Genomic DNA, 19,793 nt, shown 5'->3' with positions numbered 1-19,793 from the left:
ACGGAGCGGGGCGGCGTGCGCGGAGCTGCAGCCGCGGGGGAGGCGGTGGCGGCGTGACAGCCCGCCCGGTGAGGCCGCCGGGGCTGGGGCGCAGGGACTCCTGCTGCCCCATCTGTGACAGCTACAAGACAGTGCCTAGGCGGAGTGAGGCGCACGGCGTTGCTTCAGGATCCCATGGCTGAAAGCGCTCATCGGGGTTGTCTCACCATTTCCCTTCAGTCTGGCACAAATGAGGGGCTGCTGCGGACTCCCACGGCGTCACTGGGTCTGGGCACGGCCCCTCTCACCTCGGGCATCCCTCAGGCTCACTCCTCTCGAGGTCTCAGTTGCAGGTACCGATTTCTCCAAATGTAGCTCGCTGTACGCAGCTTTCCTACCTCAGGAGGCGGAATTTTACACCTGTCTGACGAATACCTTCTTTACAGTGATAACTGGTATATCGCATGCTCTATCGTGTTGTCAGTTTTCAATGCTCAGCCTTAATCTGAGTACTCGGGACAGAGAAGCGGGTCCTGTCTGCCAGCTCTTGCGGTAGGTGGCTGATTTCGGCTACAGGAAACAGAGCGCCTTAGTCCTGATGCCGTAGCTTTCATTCACAGAACCGGTGGGTTTTCAAAAATGCAGATGAGCCTCAGTATCGATACAAACCAAAATCAGTCATTGCACAATAGGAGACGTTGGCCTATATATTCAGTTTCAAATCTTTAGGTAACTTTTTGTCTCTGAGAAGGATGGGAAGCCATACAAAGTTCTGGAAGTGTACTTGAAATGCAGTCTTCTAGCCTTAAAAAAAAACCCCACTCCATACTTTCTAAAAAACAATACAATTAACAAGATACTTTTTCAGTATCAGATTACATTGCTCAGCAGAACTGACTTCATGTCTTCTGTCAGAAATACACCTAAAGTAAAAGCATAGTGTGTAGTTGCTCCAGGACAAAACCAACCATTTAATTTTATAGATCTCTGGTGATTTTTTTTTATTAACACAGAGAATTAGGCAAACATAAATTATAGACATCATTAAGTCACATCAATGAGAGATTCATTCTTAATGTATATTTTTTGCAACCATGCATGGAGTACTAGAAAGAGCAACACATAAAACAACATGAAAGAAGAAACACATTACTAAAGGTGAATTATTCTTCCAAGTTATCTCAGTAAAAATCAAATCCCGACTCTTTTATGTTGCTTTACATCCTTTTCTCAGAACTACAACATTAATGAAAGCCCTTTCAACATTAAACTGTGAAACTTGCCTACAGTGTATTTACACAATCTGTATATAAATAAACCATACTTTCTCAGGTTTTCTAGTATAATAAAATCAATTGATGCATATTCAAGCTACTGCAATAAATACTCTGTCTTTTTTCAGGCAATGCTATCCAAGGAATTAGACTAACTGGAGGGAAAACTGATGGATTAACATTACAGTCTTACTGGACTCACTACTTTTTCTCAGCGTGTTACAAATTATTTTAAGCCCTCCATGGTTCATGAGTACAGTGTCACAGAAAAGATGAGAAAATTTTTTTCCAACAATATATTAAATTATTTTTTTTTCTAAAGTCTAATGGGACATGGAGGAAGAATGAAAATAATTACAAAAGGCTGTAGTCTTTAAATCTTTTCAAATAGTCCTCTAATACATCCTTATTTTAATCAATACTTTCTTTTTTTTGGTTTTCAACAACTTGCATCTTATTATTGACACTTTGGTTTTTCTTGCAGTCATTTACTCCAAAGCCCCAAGTATTCAGGCTGGAATCTCATCCATCTACTTTAGATACCTCACTGAGACATTATTACCTCAATGAAATTTTAGGTGTCTTAGCCCTGGAAGGGACAAGAGGAGCAATCTAATTCCTCAGCTCTGCTGTATGGGCAGAGGACACAAAGAGAGGCACTTCTGAAGACCTGCAGAAAATGACATCTTTCTTTGAGGCACTTAGAGTGCCTCCTTCTTTCCACTGACTGGAACTGAACTCCCAGTGCCAGTGGGCAAAGCCAGCCTGCAGCTAGAGCCCTGATGTCCTCTTGGAAACTCATCTGAAACACTCCTAACACTCCATCAACACAGGATCCAGCCTCTCTATCCCTACTGCAGGACTGACGTTAATGAGATCACAGTGCTTCCACCCACATTTTGCATAAAGATGCAAAAACTTGTAAGAAAGGAAGTGGGTGATGTTTTTAGACTCTAATTAAGCCCTGAGCTCCAACTTCCCAGCAGAATGTTAAAACCAGCAACCATGGGATAGTGTGGATGGTGGGTGTTGCAGCTGAGCACCTGTGCAGCCTGGAACACATGAGGCACAGGGCCACATCAGAGAGGACACAAGCAAACCCAAGGTTGGCCTAGCAGCCCAGATGCTCTCTGGCACAGGGTGGAGAGTTACAAGGTTATGCTTTGCTTTTCTTGTCTGTTGTATGACACATCTTTTCCACATGGAAGTTTGCTGCCCTTGTTTTTTCTTCTCTTGAGATGAGAACTGGAGCCAACAACTCCTTGCATCCACACACAGTAGCAGAGGTTGATGCTTTCTGCCCAAGCATGGTGTAATAGTTGGGGTAGTCTTGTAAGATGTCAGTGACACATCAGTCCCTCTCTAATGGTAAAATGCACACTTGCACTCCTGTGCTTAGCTCAAGTCATGCCCTCAGCCTTTTGCACCTATGTGGGAGCTGATGGCCCATGTCCGAAAAAGCCAGACATAATTCTGACTGCTGCTAATTTTTCAGGCTTCTAAAAGGGATCTAAATGCCTGTCTTCCTAAGCTGGATTGTATTGGGACTTGAGGCAAGAGATAAGTGCCTATCTCCCCAGAACAGGATCTCCTTAACATGTGTGGGTGAATATAGTTAAATGCCTGAGGAGCTTTCAGGTTCAGTAGGGAGTTGCTCACAGTAATAGGCAGTGCTGGGAAACAGTCACTTGGGATTACATCTGGAATTCATGGTAGGGGTTTTTTCACCTGCGGACAATTTTGGCAGGCTGCCTTTTTTGTTTTGGTTTGGTTTTTTTGGTTTTTTTTTTGGCATATGCCTTTTTTTTCCTTCGTCTATGCAAGAAGAGTAATTTTAGGTTCCCTCAAACTAGACATCATCTTGCATAATATTGGGCACTTGAGCATAGCAGGCCTGTACAGAGCAGTAAGCTCTTAGGCAGCCTATGTAGTAGTTACTTGGAAAGAAACTTTGCCAAAGGGAGAGGTGTCTGCAAGCTACACAGTCCTGGGGACTGAGAGCTCCTCTGCTGTGGGCAATCTGAAGGGACATACTGTTCTTCAGTTACAATGGGGAAGATAGACAGTAGATTGTTCTAAGAATAACTCTAAGATCAACCTTCTGTGTAACAGAACCATCCTATAGCATTTCCCCATGAATGGGGATGGCTTTTGGTTCCTATCAGCCTTTTTCAGGTATTTCACTTTTCAAGAAAATGGTCTCATTGGGAAAAGAATTACCTTTGCCAGTGTGGCTATAAGGAGGTGACACCCAGGAACACAGTAAAGAAAAGAAATCTGAGGGTTTTTTAGCCTAGCATTTAAGTTCATGGTAAAGAGGCAACAGTGTTCAAATCCATATTCCCTGAAGAATCTACACTTTTTAGACTAGAGAAGAACAGGACGAAATATGGACTAATGTCTTGGAATAGGGACAACTTCTCATCCACAAAATGCTCCAACCACTCAGCTACTATGCCAGAAGCATAGTGTGCTTATTGTTCCTGCTGAGTTGTTTTGTTTTGGTTTTTTTTTTTAAATCAGTCATGTCTGCAGCAACTGTTGTATTTGTACATCTAAGTATTCAGTGTATGTCACACTTTCAGGATCTATCTGGTCTGAAAAGCCTGAAGCATGAGTAGTTTGGTCTGGTTGGCATTCCCCTTCCCTCATATGCCTTCTCCATATCAGGTAAGTTCTGAGCATCCCCCCTGCCTCTCAGTCAAGACTCAGAGACCAAAGAGTTAGAAGAAGGTACGCAGAAAAAAAGCAATTACAAAAATACAATTTTTTTTTGAAATCTCCAAACATGTCTACCCACAAAACTTGCATGGAGACATAAGGCAGGTGAGGTGCTAACAAAAATACACAAGGTTTTGTTAAAAACTTCTATCATAAAATGCTTTAAAATACTACATATATTTAGAATTGAACAGGGGTATTAATAGGCTTCACACTGTACATGGTAACTTGACTTGGCTGAAAGAAGAACAAGTTATATGGAAATTCTAGATGTAACCAGTATTATTTCAGCAGTGGAAATCAGTTCTTATGTAATTCCTGGATTTATTGGAAAATGTCTGTAAGTAGATTAACTGATTGATTAACATACATGAAGTTTCAAAAGCACTTTGACAAAATCCTGTGCACAAGGGATGATAAGCACTCAGGGGATAAGAACCAGCATATATGTGAAACAGAAGAATAGAAACAAAACCCCACAGAGAGTGAAACAAAGGAATTGATTTTCATCAGAAAATCACAGCAAAAGAAGAACAGGGTGTCAAGGTTCCATTGAACAGCCAACTCTGGCTAATACATTCCTTAATGCCTCAGATGGGGTAAGGGAAAAGCTATTGCATTATAATGGCATGGTGTTTCTGCTAGTCAGGACAGGAGAGGAGCAGAGGAATTTCAGACATTTAAACAAGCAGGGTGTACTGGCAATATTCCAACACCAAGAAAATAATGCTATTAAATAAAAAAAGATTAATTATGCCCACTATAGAAATGGCTTTGTTGACAGTTAGTTCATGTGTGTTAAAAGATATCTAGTGTCAACAACTGCCATGTGGTTATTTTAGTGTTTGTATAGGGATGTCTGCAAGCACCTGTGGCATTCCCTATGCAACACTGCCCAACCTGTAGCTAAGAGTATTTTGTTAGGTTTCAGTAAACGGGCAGAAAGATTATTATGATCCAAAGCAAGAGTGCTCCATGACACCCAGGTCCACCATGTGTCTTTGATCTCTTCCTTAGCAATACTGTAAGACAAACACATCTTTCATCAGTGTGGCTAGCACCATTCTAATATGAAGGAAATAATAAAGCAGAATCACCCCTCAAAAACTGGGCATTGTGAGTTGATCTGCACCTGTATTTTTGTTGCATCTGCTTGCAAGAATACTTGAGTGCCACATAAAATAATATTGCTCAAGGCAAGGTTTGTGGGGAGAATGCAGCAGACCAGCTTTCAGGTGCATGTAATCCCATAGTCCAAATGGGACTATGACAGCACTGCTACTTTTGGTATTGAAGGTTTGAAAGCAGGGTGCACTGGTCTCATCTGTGCTGTTTCTGGGCACTTCCTGAATATTGCACTCACTGCTGTTGCAGCTGGCCAGTCAGCTTCAGGAAGCAGTTGGATTGAATCCTTGAGGACATGAGAGTCTTGGTTTTGGTCATATCAGCTATAGACAAGCAGGTGACTCCATGCCACAAGCAAGGTGTCCTCACACTGATGGTAGATGGGTGACCAGGTCAGGGAAGCTGAGAGATGGAGTTTGAATCAAGATCTTCAGCGATGGACAGAATTGGCCAAAATGGCAACGATAGTGCCCCATGCACATGTGAGTTTGGGACTGTGACTGATGTTTTAGACAGTCAGTGGAGGCACCTTCTGCTGCCAGAAAAGCAGGTGTTTTTTCTTACCTCTTGTGAGCTTTTCATACAGCTTGAAGTGACCCCAGACTGTCTGTGTGTGCCTCACATCAGTACGAAGATACTTTTCCACATGTATTCCTGTTTCAACAATTGACTTCAACAATTGACAATTTACTTGTTAGATTGGATTCTTACATGTTGTCTTTAGGACCCACACTGCTTTTGCACTTGGCTCCCTGGGGGCAGTTCTGACCTCAGTGCTCCCCCAAGGATGGGAAGAGCATCTCTTATTTCTGTTGATGTTTCTAAAGACTGACTGGGTGTTTCCAGCTGCCTGTCTCTGAGACTGTGGCATATGAGAGAGCAAATGCAATGATGGATAAAGAGATGTGTAAAACAAGCTGGAGGGAAGATCAGGCCAAACATGATGCAAAGGAAGACATGCATGTGACAGAAGATAGGAACTGTGAGAAAGCCTAGAGGTTGGTCCACGTTGGTTTAACTTTGCTAAAAATGTTCCAGCTCACTGCTAACCTAGATCATGTCATGCAGTGCGAAGGATGAAGATGGGCAACCTTCTGGTCTGTAGGGTGAGGATGTTTGAAAGCAAGTGGAGCTGAAAAGCCTGGTGCAGTAAAATCACCTATCTTGTGGCAGTGCTGGGGCGAGGGGCAGCTGCCCCTCCCTGACCCCAGGCAGGGATGTGCTGAGGGGTGAACTCACAAACAGGTGGGATGCAGCAGTGACCTGAGCTGGGACATGTGCAGGGCCCAATGTTCTCTTTCTCCCTTCTATATCAAATACACTGGGGGATTATTGAGAGTAGGAAATGGTCTGGCAGTTCTTTGAATCCACTTTACCCTTATTTTTATCCCTTCCCTCTGGAACAGATGCTTTGCACTACTCTTTGTCAATAGGTCCTGTCTCCCTAATCTCCCTAGACACTTATTACTGCTGCAGCTTGTTCCTCTAACTTTTTCAGCAATCTCTGCACTGTTACTTCTTGTCCTGGGACAGCCAATGCTCTCTCCCATTTTTCCCAATTCCATCTCACTTTACTTTCTAATCACCAGACAAACCTGTCTCTCTATCTGCCTACAATCACTGGATTCTCTGTTCTCTTGATCACACCTGCCTGTCAGTTGTCCAAAAAGATTACGTATGCCTTGAATTTTCCACTTTAATAAATGAATGATTGCAGTGTTATATAACTTGTTTATGTTTGGCTTGTGCACTGCTGGTTTGGACTTCAGCTATTCTATAGCATTACATTAATTCACCAAACACAAAGGAGCTGTGTGAAAAGCTCACATGGCCAAGAAATTAACAGACTCAACATTTTAAAATTGAAGGGAAAAATTAAACAAAAGAGTAAGTAACTCCTGCTGTTCTTGAGGACAAATTCACATATGGCATAGACAAGGAAAGAGGAGACATCTGATGGCTGAGGAGACATTTCTCATTCCTTGTCCTTGAGACTTTTGCAAGTCTCACTAAACACTGAGCTTTATTTTTCATTCTTCATCTCATTTTTCTCAGCATAAAAGCAAATCAAAGTGTGATCAATGCCGAATTGTCTTAAGAACAACTGCAGAGAAGATTCAGCAGGGTTCACACCTTGCACTTTCTCCAATATTTGTGTGTGAGGAAGTGCCAAATGTTCCAGAATTGTAGTTTGACCCCCTAGAATGTATGCCCTAGAAATTATCAAAGAAAATTCATTCTGCTTATAAAAATAATTTAAAGGATGGAAAAAGCCAAAGGCTCATCCTGACAGCTGTTAAGAACACACTTTCAGTTTTGATTGATCACTGGAACATGCTCCCCAGGGAAGTAGTCATGGCACCAAGCCTGCCAGAGTTCAGGGAGCATCTGGACAATGCTCTTAGTCACATGGTTTATTTTTGGGCAGTCCTTCAAGGAGCAGGGACCTGCAATCAATAATAGTTTCAGGCCCTTCCAACTTGAAATATTCTATGATTCTATATCTGATTCCAATTTTATATATGATATTAGTCTTCATACTTTTTAGAGGTCATAAACTATTTTGATTATATGTAATCCATTACTTATGATAATTTAATTTGAAAGTCTATTAAGATGGCAGTTTAATTCAACATCATCATCACATCCCAGTCTTCTGAGACAGTACAGAATGAAACATTGGCCATTTTTTAAAATCTCTCACTAGATATTCTCAAATATGTAACAAAGTGGGTAATTCTTAGTCCTCTGGCTTCTCTGAGAGATGAAATTGCTCAAGCCTGATAGATGAAATTCAGATTCCCATGAGGTGCAGTGGTTAGAAATGATGCATTTCAGATTCTGGATTAGTCTTGGCTTCATATTACTTTCAAATCTGCTGCTGCTGTTTCAGTATTATCAGCCATTTACATTCAGTATTTAATGACAATAAGCCTAACCTAAAGGACTTAGCTACTGCTGCTTGTATATATGTTAAATTCTTAGTGTCTGAGTTTGGAGATTTTTTGTGTGTGTTTGTATGTCTAAGAGCATGTGTTTAAGTACCAGCATTATATTATAAAATGACATAGGTATTTTACATGCATAAGAAGCTTTTAAAACAGTTTTATAACAAGTATTTTTTCATCAAGGAAAAGGCCTTAATCCAAACCAACCAACAATTAAAGAGATGACTTGCAATCTTTAAACCTACTTCTTAAAACTAGCCTATTTGTTTTCTAAAAACTTGCAAAAATACCATCACCCAGTCAGAACTGTCACTCTAACTGTTAATTGATAAGTATAGGATAAGCTGCTTTAGCAATGCAGAACATTTTATTCCATAATCCCAGCTAGAAGATGTTTTCCTGCCCCCTGACTTCACTTCAAAGCGGATTTATCTAAAGTCTAGATTACTAAAGTGAGTTTAGACTACTTTAGTAATAAAAAAGTATATACATTGTAAATGTATGTGCATATTTATGTGTACAGACATTAAAATAACATTTTCAAATTGTATTAAGCCTGTGGAAGGCGAATAGCATTTTCTGCACCCAGGAGTGAATAGAGAAGTGTTTAAAGGTATTGGTTTATGCTGTAACTTCTTTACTGAAAAGAGTAGGGATTTTTGTATATAAATCACATTACAGCATTGTTACTACTTTGAATAAAGGAGTTATATTGGTTATAACTCTTGACTAGCTACAAAAAAATTAGTGATGGAGTCCAAATTCTCCTGATAACCATATAGTGGAGTTGCAAGCCCAAGCAAACTAGTTTTTATCCATCAAAAGTGTAACTCCAGAAGCCTTTACTACTGTTTCAGATGAAAGCAGAATAAGCAACAAGAACCATACGTTATGTACAGGATGAGTGGCTTTATGCTCATAGTTTCACTAGCTGGGTTTCTAATTGCAAAACCAAGGGGGTTTCCTGCAACTTGCATGTTGGGTCTTGCACCCATTTCACTTCTGGCTAGCCTGCCTTTTATTGGGGTTTTGCTTCTTAATTATGAGATTATTAACAGCCAATTCACTGTGTTTTAGTTGGTTTATTAGGTTGTTTTTGATGTTTTTCTCAAGGAGAATCCAAGATTTCATATCTGGCTTCCCTTGGTTTTTGTTTGTCACGATATCAATTATGCCCTTGTTTTGCATTGTCTTGCAAGCAACTGCTTACAATATGTCATTAATAGCAATCAAGGATCTGGTTTTGTCTTTCTTGTTGTTAAGTTAATAGGGAGAGTATGAAGTGAAAGAGAACTTTAGTGCTTCATCAAAATACAGTTTGTTTACAGAAAAGTGCACAAATTTGCCCATAATCAGACTCAAAGAAATAGCCTCTTTTTTACCTGCAGGTTGATTTTTTTCCCTCTATTTAATTATTAACTGTTCCTGCTGCTAATCAAAAAAGTTAGTTTAAATCATGATATTATGAAAAAAAAAATTACTGAGCTTCAGAAATGCATGTGGAAGAATGCATGATCTGTAGTTCAAGGACAGGATCAGGCACTGAAGAGACACACTAGATGAGATGGAAAATCAGCACAGATTTGTATATATCTGTTACAGCAGCCAGGATCATGTATCTCAGAGGAAGTTTAAAATCTTCTCAGCAAACAACCTCCTACATGGTAATCTCTACTTTCCTTCTCTACCTATTATACTGCTGTTTAGTTATGGTTGTTATGCTAAGATTCTGAAGATTTTATATCCTTTTTTTTCATCCTATTGCCATTAATTTTCTCTTTATATGTATTTGATATGTAAGTGATACTCAAAAATATTTTTTAATTTTATTGTCTCTTCTATGTCTGCTGAATTTTACTTATATGATTATCATGTCACAAAATATTTTAATATTTTATAATTTACCACCTTCTGATTTCTTTGCATAGCCCTTTACTTTATTACAAGGCAGAAAAGAAAAATTCTCAGTCTATCTTTAAAAAATTTATTTCATAAACTGCTTTTTTGTCTTACTCATTTCCTGTTTACTGTAAAAGGTCTTCTATGTCTCTTCAGAGGGAATTCGCAATTCAACACAATCTGTCAACTTTTATTTAGACATCCCCTGTTCAAACTGTACAGTGGAGTGTATACTGCAACTGAGACTTCAACACAAAAAGAGGTGTTGATATAAAGAGTACTTCATATATTTATAGAGCAAAACTGCAAGTGTAAACTAGGCAGAGACTAAGAGATGAGTAATAAGTGAACCACCAACAAGGGATGTTCTTGTTAAGGCCTGCACAGAATCAGCTAGTCATGCCAGGCTGCTGTCTACCCTATTTTGAACTGCAAGGTCATATGAAAATACAGGTGACAACTGCTCTGGATGTTTTCCTAAAATTCTGCTCCTGGGCTCTCATGCTGTCTCCAGCACTGGTGCACCTCGTTACAGCCATGCAGCCCTGGCATTAGAGGGTGAAATCTCTTCACATGCTGGGAGTGATGAGATCGGTGCTGCCGATGGAGATGAGCCAGGATATCTAATGCTGCAAAATGCCTTTGAGAGCATCTGCCCTCTCATCAGCACACACAACTGCTCTCCATCTGTGCCATTCTCCATACTCTGGGACTGCATCACCCCTTCACCAATTAGGCCATTATGCTGCTAAGGACAATTTGTAAGTAATATTTTTGGTGCACTTTGTTTTTCCAATTACATTTGTTTTCCACTTAAAGAGAGAGTGAGAAAAGAAAGAAAAGAAAGGGATTTGCAATGAGTTCTTGAAACAGTTTGAATTGAAGGCTTGGTCTCAACTTTTCCTCTTTAATTATCTGCTTCTGCTACTTGGAATTTTCAGGGCTGTTTGAGCCCTGTAATAACTTGTGTGATTTATAGTTATAATGATTTATTCCTGCTGGGGGGGGAAACCATGCTGATTGCTTCTCTCTTGTTTTTGCTGTGTCATTCCCTATGTTCACAGTATGTATTGCAATGGGTTTTCTAAAAAGACAAAAAACCCCAATCAATATAATTTTCTAAAAGCAAGCACTTGATGTACACATTGATACACAAGATGCTAACTATATAATACGTGAAAATAAACACACTTGTTGAGTGTATGTATGGATGCTTCAGGTTTTTTCCCAGAAAAAAAAAGTGATTTTCTATGGAAAATCAAGAATCTGATGTGTTCCCTGCTATTTTCTTGCTTACACAGACCAATCTACTGCAATCTCTTATCTTTGGGCTTTTTACTATGCACTAGACTGATAGCTTCAAAGATTTTCCTTAATAACTTCAAGCCATTTTTCTGATCATTGCACTGGATGATGGGCCCACTTAGTAGACATACTTAATTAAGCTTGGTTGTTGGTTGGGTGTTTTCTGCTCCCAGAGTAACCAGTTTACATTTATACAAACTGCAATGATTCCAGTAGAAAATAAAAATGACTGAATGTGGTTTTATGTAGTTGCTTTGTGTCCTTGGACTGAAATTCATTCACACCTTTAGAGAAAGACAAGAAGTACATAATTTTGAGTGCTCAGGAGGTGATTTTTGGTGCCCTGCACAAAGGAGAACTTTGCTCTTCTTTCAGTATTAGCATTGTGCCTGCAAATAGAAATCATATTACCTTCAGTTGCATTTACTATGCATCAGTGGCACACTACTCAGGTTTGTTCTCTCTCAGGTTTGTTCTGCATTTAGGAGAGGAGAGTAGGTTTCACTACCCAGAAGATACATTTCTTGATAACTTGTAGCCACCAGTAAAAACGAACATAAGTTATTGGTGACTAAAAACCACACGCATCTGAAGTGTGGAGTGATTTTATCACCTCTGTGCAGTGTCTCCAGAAATTATCATTGGTGATGATTGGAAATATTTGTGTCAGGGGAAAACAAATGAGCAGGTAGAGATGGTGCCCACCAGCTCTACACTCTGCTGCACAGTAACTCATTTTCTTGTCTAGGAATCACTCCACAGATTGACCAGTTTTATTTACCAGTCCTCCTAGGCAGAGTTTGGAAATGAGAAAAAAGTATGTTACATTTATTTATTATATTGTTTTCTTGCTTCAGTCCATTCTCTGCAAAGCTTCTGTTTATTTTTCTTTGTTGCCTTGTACCTGCACTTGCAGCTTGAGGCTGCTGCCTCTGACCTTTCTACAGAGAAACCCAAACCCACACTCTCATGTCTCAATGCTGTGACTCTTCTGAGGATCTGGCTGTTGAAGGAGGAGGGTCACTACCAGAATACCAAGCACTCCCAATTGCCACCCAGCTCCAGCAGTCCTGGAAGCAGAAGAAATCCTCCTGTATTTTGTGATACTTAGTGGATTTTCAAAATCTTAGGCTTTGCCTATTTTTCAGTGTCCTTTTATATTTAATTATGGAATAAACCAATTGAAAATATTCAAACTGAGAAATAAGACCTGATGTGTGTCTAGAAAGAAATATATCTGTTAAGATCAGTAACAATTACATGACAAAACCCCTGTGGACTAATTAGTAGAGTCGGCAAACTAACACTGGTTTTCTAACAGAGATTTCTTTTTTTGGATTTTTTTCCCCCTCTGATAATCTGCCAGCTCCTCAAGCATACTTCTTCACCTCCTAATATTTTGAAAGGCACAGTCACTGTCTCTTGCATCTTTAGCACCCACCAATTCCAATCAAAATATCAGCAATGAAGATGGATATCCCTGTCAGGCATCACTTCATCTCCTAGTAGAGCAAGGAAGGCAAAGCCAGTATCATAAATCACTTTCCTTCAAGGGTATAGTCAAGTGACATGGGAAGTTAAAGGTTTAAAATAAAGTTTCAACTTCACCTGTCACTTTCTCTGGCACAGAATGACAAAATCCCAGTGGATACAATCCAGCTCAAGGAAGGAGAGAGAGGCTGCCTGGTTTTATGGTTCATATTGCCAGCTATCTCCAGGACTAGTACTAATTGTGATCCTTGGAATTGTTCAATGTGATTCTATGTTTCTATGGCCAGGCAAAGCCAATTTGCAGCTGTTTGTATCTTTTCAACAGTTATATAAATTCCTTAGCCTGAGAATTTTCTCTGATAATGCATGAAGGGCAAGAATCAAACCCCAGCAAGTCCATGGATTGGATCTCAGTAGGCTTTGATTCTCTTTGGACAGGACACCCAGCTGCAAAATGAAAGGGCAGAGCTGCAGAGAATATTCAAGAATACTGTAGAAAGGAGGATAGGGAGGGAGGGCTGGCTGGAAATACCCACCCCTTTTTCAGGTCTGTAAAAACAGATGACAAACAGAAAATAAAGCAGCAGCCAGAACAACCTTCCAACACAAAATGTTTCCCTCCATCAATCCTAACAGAAAGGCCTTGTAGTAGGCCTCCAGTAGTCTCTTTGAGCAAGCCAAGAACCAATCCTTCATCTTCTAAATCCATGGAGGCTTTTTCAGCCTTAAAAGTGGCCAGTCTGCTTTTGGGTTGGTTTCCCAAGAGTGGAAAAAAACCAGTGATAACTGAAATGTAAATGCTGTAGAAAATCTATTATCCAAACTGACTCTTCTGCTTTATCACTAGTCACTGCAACACTGCCTTTGAGTCTCAATTTTATTTACTGACCATAAGGCCCCTGTAATTAAGCCATGATTTTGCTCCAGAAGGTGACCCTAGGTTAAAAAAAAAAAAAAAAAAAAAGGGAAATAAAGGCATCATGATTCCACATAACTGCAAATGATATCCTCAACTAACCTCATACAACATCATGAATTGTCAGTGAGATTGCAGGGATCTGAAAGGTGGATTTGGACTGCAGAACCATAAATCCTATGGGACAGCAGTTAGAAAAACACCAGTCAACTTGCACAGACCAAGCCAAGCTGCAGAGCTGATGGGTACAGCTAAATCATGTTGTAAATATATAAAGTGAAAAATGTTCCAGATGGTGTGTTCTTCCCCTTAAATCCTCTCAGATCTCACCTGGGGATATGAGTATCTCTAGACATAGTCATAAAAAAGGAGGCAATACCTAAGAAAAGAAGTCTAGTATAAAAAATAAATAAATAAAAAATTGAGCTCATACTTGAGTGGTTTGCTGGAAAAATCTTAAACTTTCCATACATATTTTTCTTTGGTTATCAATAGCTATTCTTCTCTAATTTCATAACGTAAGCAAGAAGGGAACAGATCAAACAAATGTCGTCATAAAAAGTCAAAGACATTTTATGCTTTGCTAAGAGGCCATTGCTGAAGTGTCTGATGTTAGAAACAATAGAGCAAAAGATTTAAATGAGTAACAGCTATTTTAGAATAAATGTGTCTTGCATAAGTTGCATACACAGTAAGAAAATAAAAATTAAGGACAATTGCTCAAATAAAAAGCCTAAGACGTGAATTTCAATAGATTACAACATGTAGGCCAGCATATTCTAGCTGCTATTGCTCTATTTGGCTTAAGAAACAAAAGTATTTAGGATAATTTTAATTACAACCAGTAAGAATTTCCACGCTTGGGGAAACATTAATATTTCAACATTTCAACATGCTGAATCAGAAAAAAAAATCTTAAAAAAAAATCAAATTCTTCTCAGAGAAAAATTCTTAAAAATTATGGGGTTTAGGTATTCCATATAGATAATGTCAAAACACTGCCCTATGTAATATCTGCAGCATTTAGTAGAAACATAGCATTTAATCCATTATTCCAATACATTTACAAAGTCAACATGAAAGGAATAGAAAAATTTAACTCTTTCAACTCACAAAACAGAGTATTTGATGTTGAACAAGGATGTTGTGGAGGAGATTCTAAGCACTGTGGAAATGTCTGCATACTAGCTAAGTTTGGTCACCTTCCAGCTCCACTTCTCTTTGACAATATCCTGATTATGAAGTCTGTCTTTCCTTCTTGTTTCTTTCCTTTCTTTCCTTTTTTTTCTTTATATGGTGATAAAACAATAAATATGATAATGATAAAGCAATTTTAGCAGTATATGTGAATTTTTTTTTCAATTTATTTTTCTTTCAATGCCTATATGAAAGCCTGCACATCTTAGGACTAATGTGCAAAATTGAATCCTCAGAAAGCCCAGGCAAGGAAAATAAGCAGATAAAATGATGGATAAAGAGAGATGTGCATTTCAGAGGAGAGCTAGGATTAGAAGCAGCATAGCCCTGGCTTTCAGACTGGGCTTCAGAATGTCATGCTTCTGGAAAAACAGCTCAGTGCATCCTTTCACAGAAGAGATTGGCCAGCTAAAGTGCTGTGCATAACCTCAACTTTTATGTCTATTTCTGACCACAAAATTGATGCCCGTGGGAGTGCAGGTACACCTGCAGGAGTCTGTTAGTTCAGATCAAGGCACGCTCTTCTTGAGGCAGCTCCTGCCTCTCCCAGCAGCCTGCCTGGCTTGCAGCCTGAAGGCATCTGGGCTACAGAAGGAGGGGCCCTTCATGAGACACTCCTGGGTGTGCAGGTGTTCAGGCCATGCCATGGACTTGATCCAAAGTAAAAACCCCTGGAGCATCAGATCCCTTTTCCTCCAGTCTGCTTCTGCTGAGCTAGTGCAGATGTAGCCATAAAATTCCACATACCATCCACCAAATTTAGAATATTCCTGCAACTCCTTAGTTGAGATTGGACCTTTTGAAAGTATTTGTGAAGCATGATCTTTAAGAAACATGGTAAAGATGCTATGGAAACATATAGGTCTTGCAGCAAACCACAGCACAGGGGCACCTGTGTTGCCTACACATGAAGGTGATGCTTACTGGAAGGTGGAGAAATTCTCCTGCACTCCCTGACCTCTGTCTGCAGCCCCTTAGTCTGCTTCTCCATGTCTGGAAACCGGGTGATCAGGCAGGATGGCTCCTGTGACACTCTCACAGTAGATGTGTCAGCTGCACTGGGAGGGGACCAGCTCTCCTGACCACACTCACAAATGCCTAGTTCATTGAAAACCCAAGCTGCAGCCCACAATAACCTGCTGCTCTCCCTCTGACAGGCAACTGCATCAAAAGCTTTGCTGGAAGTAGGGGAAAATAATGCTTGGCAATGACGTGTGTCTCACCCCACAGCAGTTCCAGTTCCACAGCCCAGCTCATCCTGTTCCTGCCCTACCCTGCCCGGGCTGGGCTCCCCAGCCTGACCTGCACGGTCCCCAGAGGGAATGCTACAGTGCCTCCTTGTGCAGCTCTGGGACACCTCTGCCACTGCTTCAAGTGGCCTGCCTGGGTGTGGGACAAGCAAAGGGTTTGCACAGAGCAGCCTCCACACCCAGGCACCTGCACGTGGTGCCTAAAAATGGGCACTGCAGGGATTTGCTCTTCACTTTTCTTCTCAATAAACTGTCTCTGATAATTGCCTTGGCTTTAGAGCTGAAGGCCTCTGGAGTAATGAACAACTGTTATTTCTAGTACAATGGGATCGTTGCCTGTAATGTTAACCCTTAATTGCTGCTGCAGTGCAAATTATGAAAAGCAAGAATATCCAAATATAGAGACACTTGTCCCTTGTGACAGGAAATTAAGGTCTCTTCTCTGGCATTGCTGCATGCCCTGAACTCCCACTCAAGACAAAATGAATTTCATACATTCAATATTTTGAAAAACAAGCTCTTAACCTCTACAAACGAGCTTATAGAGTTCATATCATGTGTGCTCTGGCTATCCCTATAAATGTCCAAACCTTTTTCGGATCTTACTAATCTCCTGGGCATACTAGTCCCTTCAGAGTTAATGGCAAAACTTGGCTGAAAAGGAAGAAGTGTATTTTTTAAAAATAATGAGTAAATCTGTGGGTGCATTATCTTTTGAACCTTTAGTGGTTTGGATTGATTAATTGGGGTTTTTTATGGTAAGAAAAAACAAGCAAATATTTCTATATCATCCACAATATAAAATCATCTATCTTCCTTCCTATTTTTGACATGACACCTTGAGAGTCTACCATTTTCAGCATCTTGGATAAAAGCTTTTCCATACCTGTTCATGCCTTGCTTTGGTTCTGTACTCTTAGAAGCAATAATGACCAGAACAAACTTAGACTTCTGAGAATAAGTGTGTTATCTCTACAGTGCCTTTTTAATATTTCAGGAATTAAGAGTCTAAATGCTTAATCTCCACTGTGAAGTGTCTGAAAAGCATGGTATTGTCAAACAGAAGCGGTAAACTGCTGAGGAAAGTTCCAATCCTTCTCTTACTGATGTCAGTGGGAATTTTGCCAGGAAGCTCAGCATGATAAGGGTATAGACCAAAGTAATCAGTTCTACAGATGATTACATGAAAAGCCCTTCATTATAGCATGATGATTGAGTATTATTACAGTCATGAGACACAGACATCTTCTGGAACCAAAACCAAGAAAAAAAATGTATTAAGGCTATTCCTCCTCTGAGTTGGGCCTGTTTGGCAGTGGCCTTTCATCAGATGACTTTTCACATGTTAGCACAGCTACTTTGGTTTTGGCCACAGCCTGATATGCACAGCGAAATGAGCCCAGATTTCCTGCTGCACAGTTCCTCTCTGCTAAAGGTCTCTCAGCCCATGAAAGCTGTGTTGTTTGGCAAGTAAAATATTTTTGGCAAACTCAGGAACATTACACTTTGTCGTCCATCTTCTCACTTCAGTTCAAGTTCAGTCTTGCTCCACAGGCGCCTCTTCCAGGTTGGAGAAGGGCAAGCAGTTACCGCTCGTGAGTGGTGGCCGATGTCTTGACGAAGGGACACTGTGGCACAGACCCCCAGAGTGGGACAGCCGCTTCTGCAGCCTCACCCAGCCTGCCCAGTGCTCAAGCTGAGAGCAGGAGGGAGCAGGAGGTTATGGCCATGAATTGGGCACTGAGAGCACAGATGGTGTGTGCAAGCTAACGGGGCGCCCTTGCAAACACGTTCGGGTTCTTCACGTTCTTCAGGAGCATTTGTTAGGCAGACACACTGATGTTGTTTTGCACAGCTCATCCAAGAAAGTGAAGTTGCACAGTACCCTGCAAAAGCAAAGTCTGTATGAAGATGGGAATATGACTAGAGTTTGTATTAACTTTGAATTAAAGCGTTTTATTATTACTGATCTGTAAGGAGGTTAATTTTCTCTCAATTATTTGGGGGTCAAACAGAAGCCTACGTTCCCTACTGAAATCAGTCCTTTGTCAGCTTAGCAAAACCTGTATTAATAAAGAAAAAATGTAAATATTCATAAAACATACACAGTCACCTCACTCAGTGTTACTAAAATCATTAATAGTGTCTGGTTCTCGTTTGTATTGTCATAGTCACAGGAAGCTGCAGTGATGACAGTAGGAAAATACACATCCACAGCAAGTTTTAGATACATTTTGGGGAGGATTTTCTTCGCTACCTTATTTAGGAGAGGAGTTCTAATGGTGCATTTTAATTTATTTTCCACATGTGTATGTTGGTTACATTTCTTATCTGAAAGGAACTGTGAAACTCTCCCACTGCTTCTTGCCTGAAACTGCTCTCTGGATTGCAGTTCTGATTGTCTCCTCTTGAAATTATCATTAAAATGGTACACTGGCAAAAAAACATTTGTCATGGTTGGGGATTCTGAAATATTTTCTGTTATTTTTATAGTTGCAGTTAATAATTCCCTGAAGCTATCCATTAAATACCTCTTCTTTCTGCAGTCCTCTGAAACAGTGGTAAAAAATCACTGCTATTTCATTTGAACCTCTCAAGTGATGGGCAAAAATCAGTTGCCTAGCAAGCAGAAGTGCTATTTTTTATACTAAAAGGTCAAGACAAAAATGTGCTGAAAACTTTCTGGATACTTATATAAAGAGATGAGTTATGACTTGGGAGTTATTTATTGCACAAAAGAGTCTGTATTTGACCCTCTGAATCCTGCTCTCACATACTTTAAGGAGAGGAATAACTATTTCTCAAACAAACATTCTGATATTACAGAAAGATAAGAGCTACTTCTCTCAGTTTAGATGAACTCAGAAATGTGCCTAGAAAATAATTTTTCATCTGCTATAGAAATGTCAGAGTTCCAGCTTAAGCAATAGCAGTATGAAATCCTTTTCTCTCTTTGACCACGTACTAAAGGAGCCAGCAAATGAAAAGCTATTGTGTTTATTTTCTATGGGCAGCTACCACATAATGCTGTGGTAATACTTTTCATGGAAATCCATCACAAAATACATATTACAGTTCAGAATATACCATCTAGTCTAACCTATACTATGCTTCATTTTTTTGAGATCTTTGTACTGAGCAGCTCACATGTGACATGGTGCAAACATGCTGCACCTCTCAGTTGGGTGGGTGTATTTCTGGGGTGCTACAAGCTCAATTAGAGGGCAACATTAATTTCATACAGAAAACTTTGGAAGTGAGAGCTCAGTCTAGGTTTAAGCTTTGTGCAGATCATAATGGGAGGGTATAAAGAGAATCTATGTGTTTTATACAAACAGATTGGGCACACCTATAGCTCCTATGGTCTGGAAGTGAAATTAAACTGCCTGTCTGCCACCAGCAGTAAAGCCAGCAGATTTAAGAGGGGGATGGGTGGGTGTAGATGGAACCTCAGCTATCTTTCTTATGGTTTTTAAGACACAGGAAAAATTTCTAGGTAAAACAAGAGAAAGAAGAGCACCTCTGTCACATATTGTGCAAAGCTGTCCTGTCAGCCACACACAGTACACTAGAAGGCATCACTGCATCCTGTGTCTGCTAGGGTATAAGAAGAAAGTCTAACAGACAAAGCTTTCACTTTATTCTCATACCAAATAAGAGATCTGTCTGGACTAGGCAACCAAAGTGA

The 19,793-nt window shown here is 40.0% G+C and overlaps 1 protein-coding gene across 1 annotated transcript in view; it reads right to left on the bottom strand.

The window, feature by feature from the left end:
* ZBED1 (zinc finger BED-type containing 1) overlaps positions 1–19,793 on the bottom strand; it is a 54,440-nt gene that overhangs the window by 12,201 nt on the left and 22,446 nt on the right. The gene's annotated exons all lie outside the window — the stretch shown is intronic.

The sequence above is a fragment of the Molothrus aeneus genome, chromosome 2 (genome assembly GCF_037042795.1).
Source record: "Molothrus aeneus isolate 106 chromosome 2, BPBGC_Maene_1.0, whole genome shotgun sequence".
NCBI lineage: Eukaryota > Metazoa > Chordata > Aves > Passeriformes > Icteridae > Molothrus > Molothrus aeneus.
This window is presented reverse-complemented; position numbering and strand designations above follow the sequence as displayed.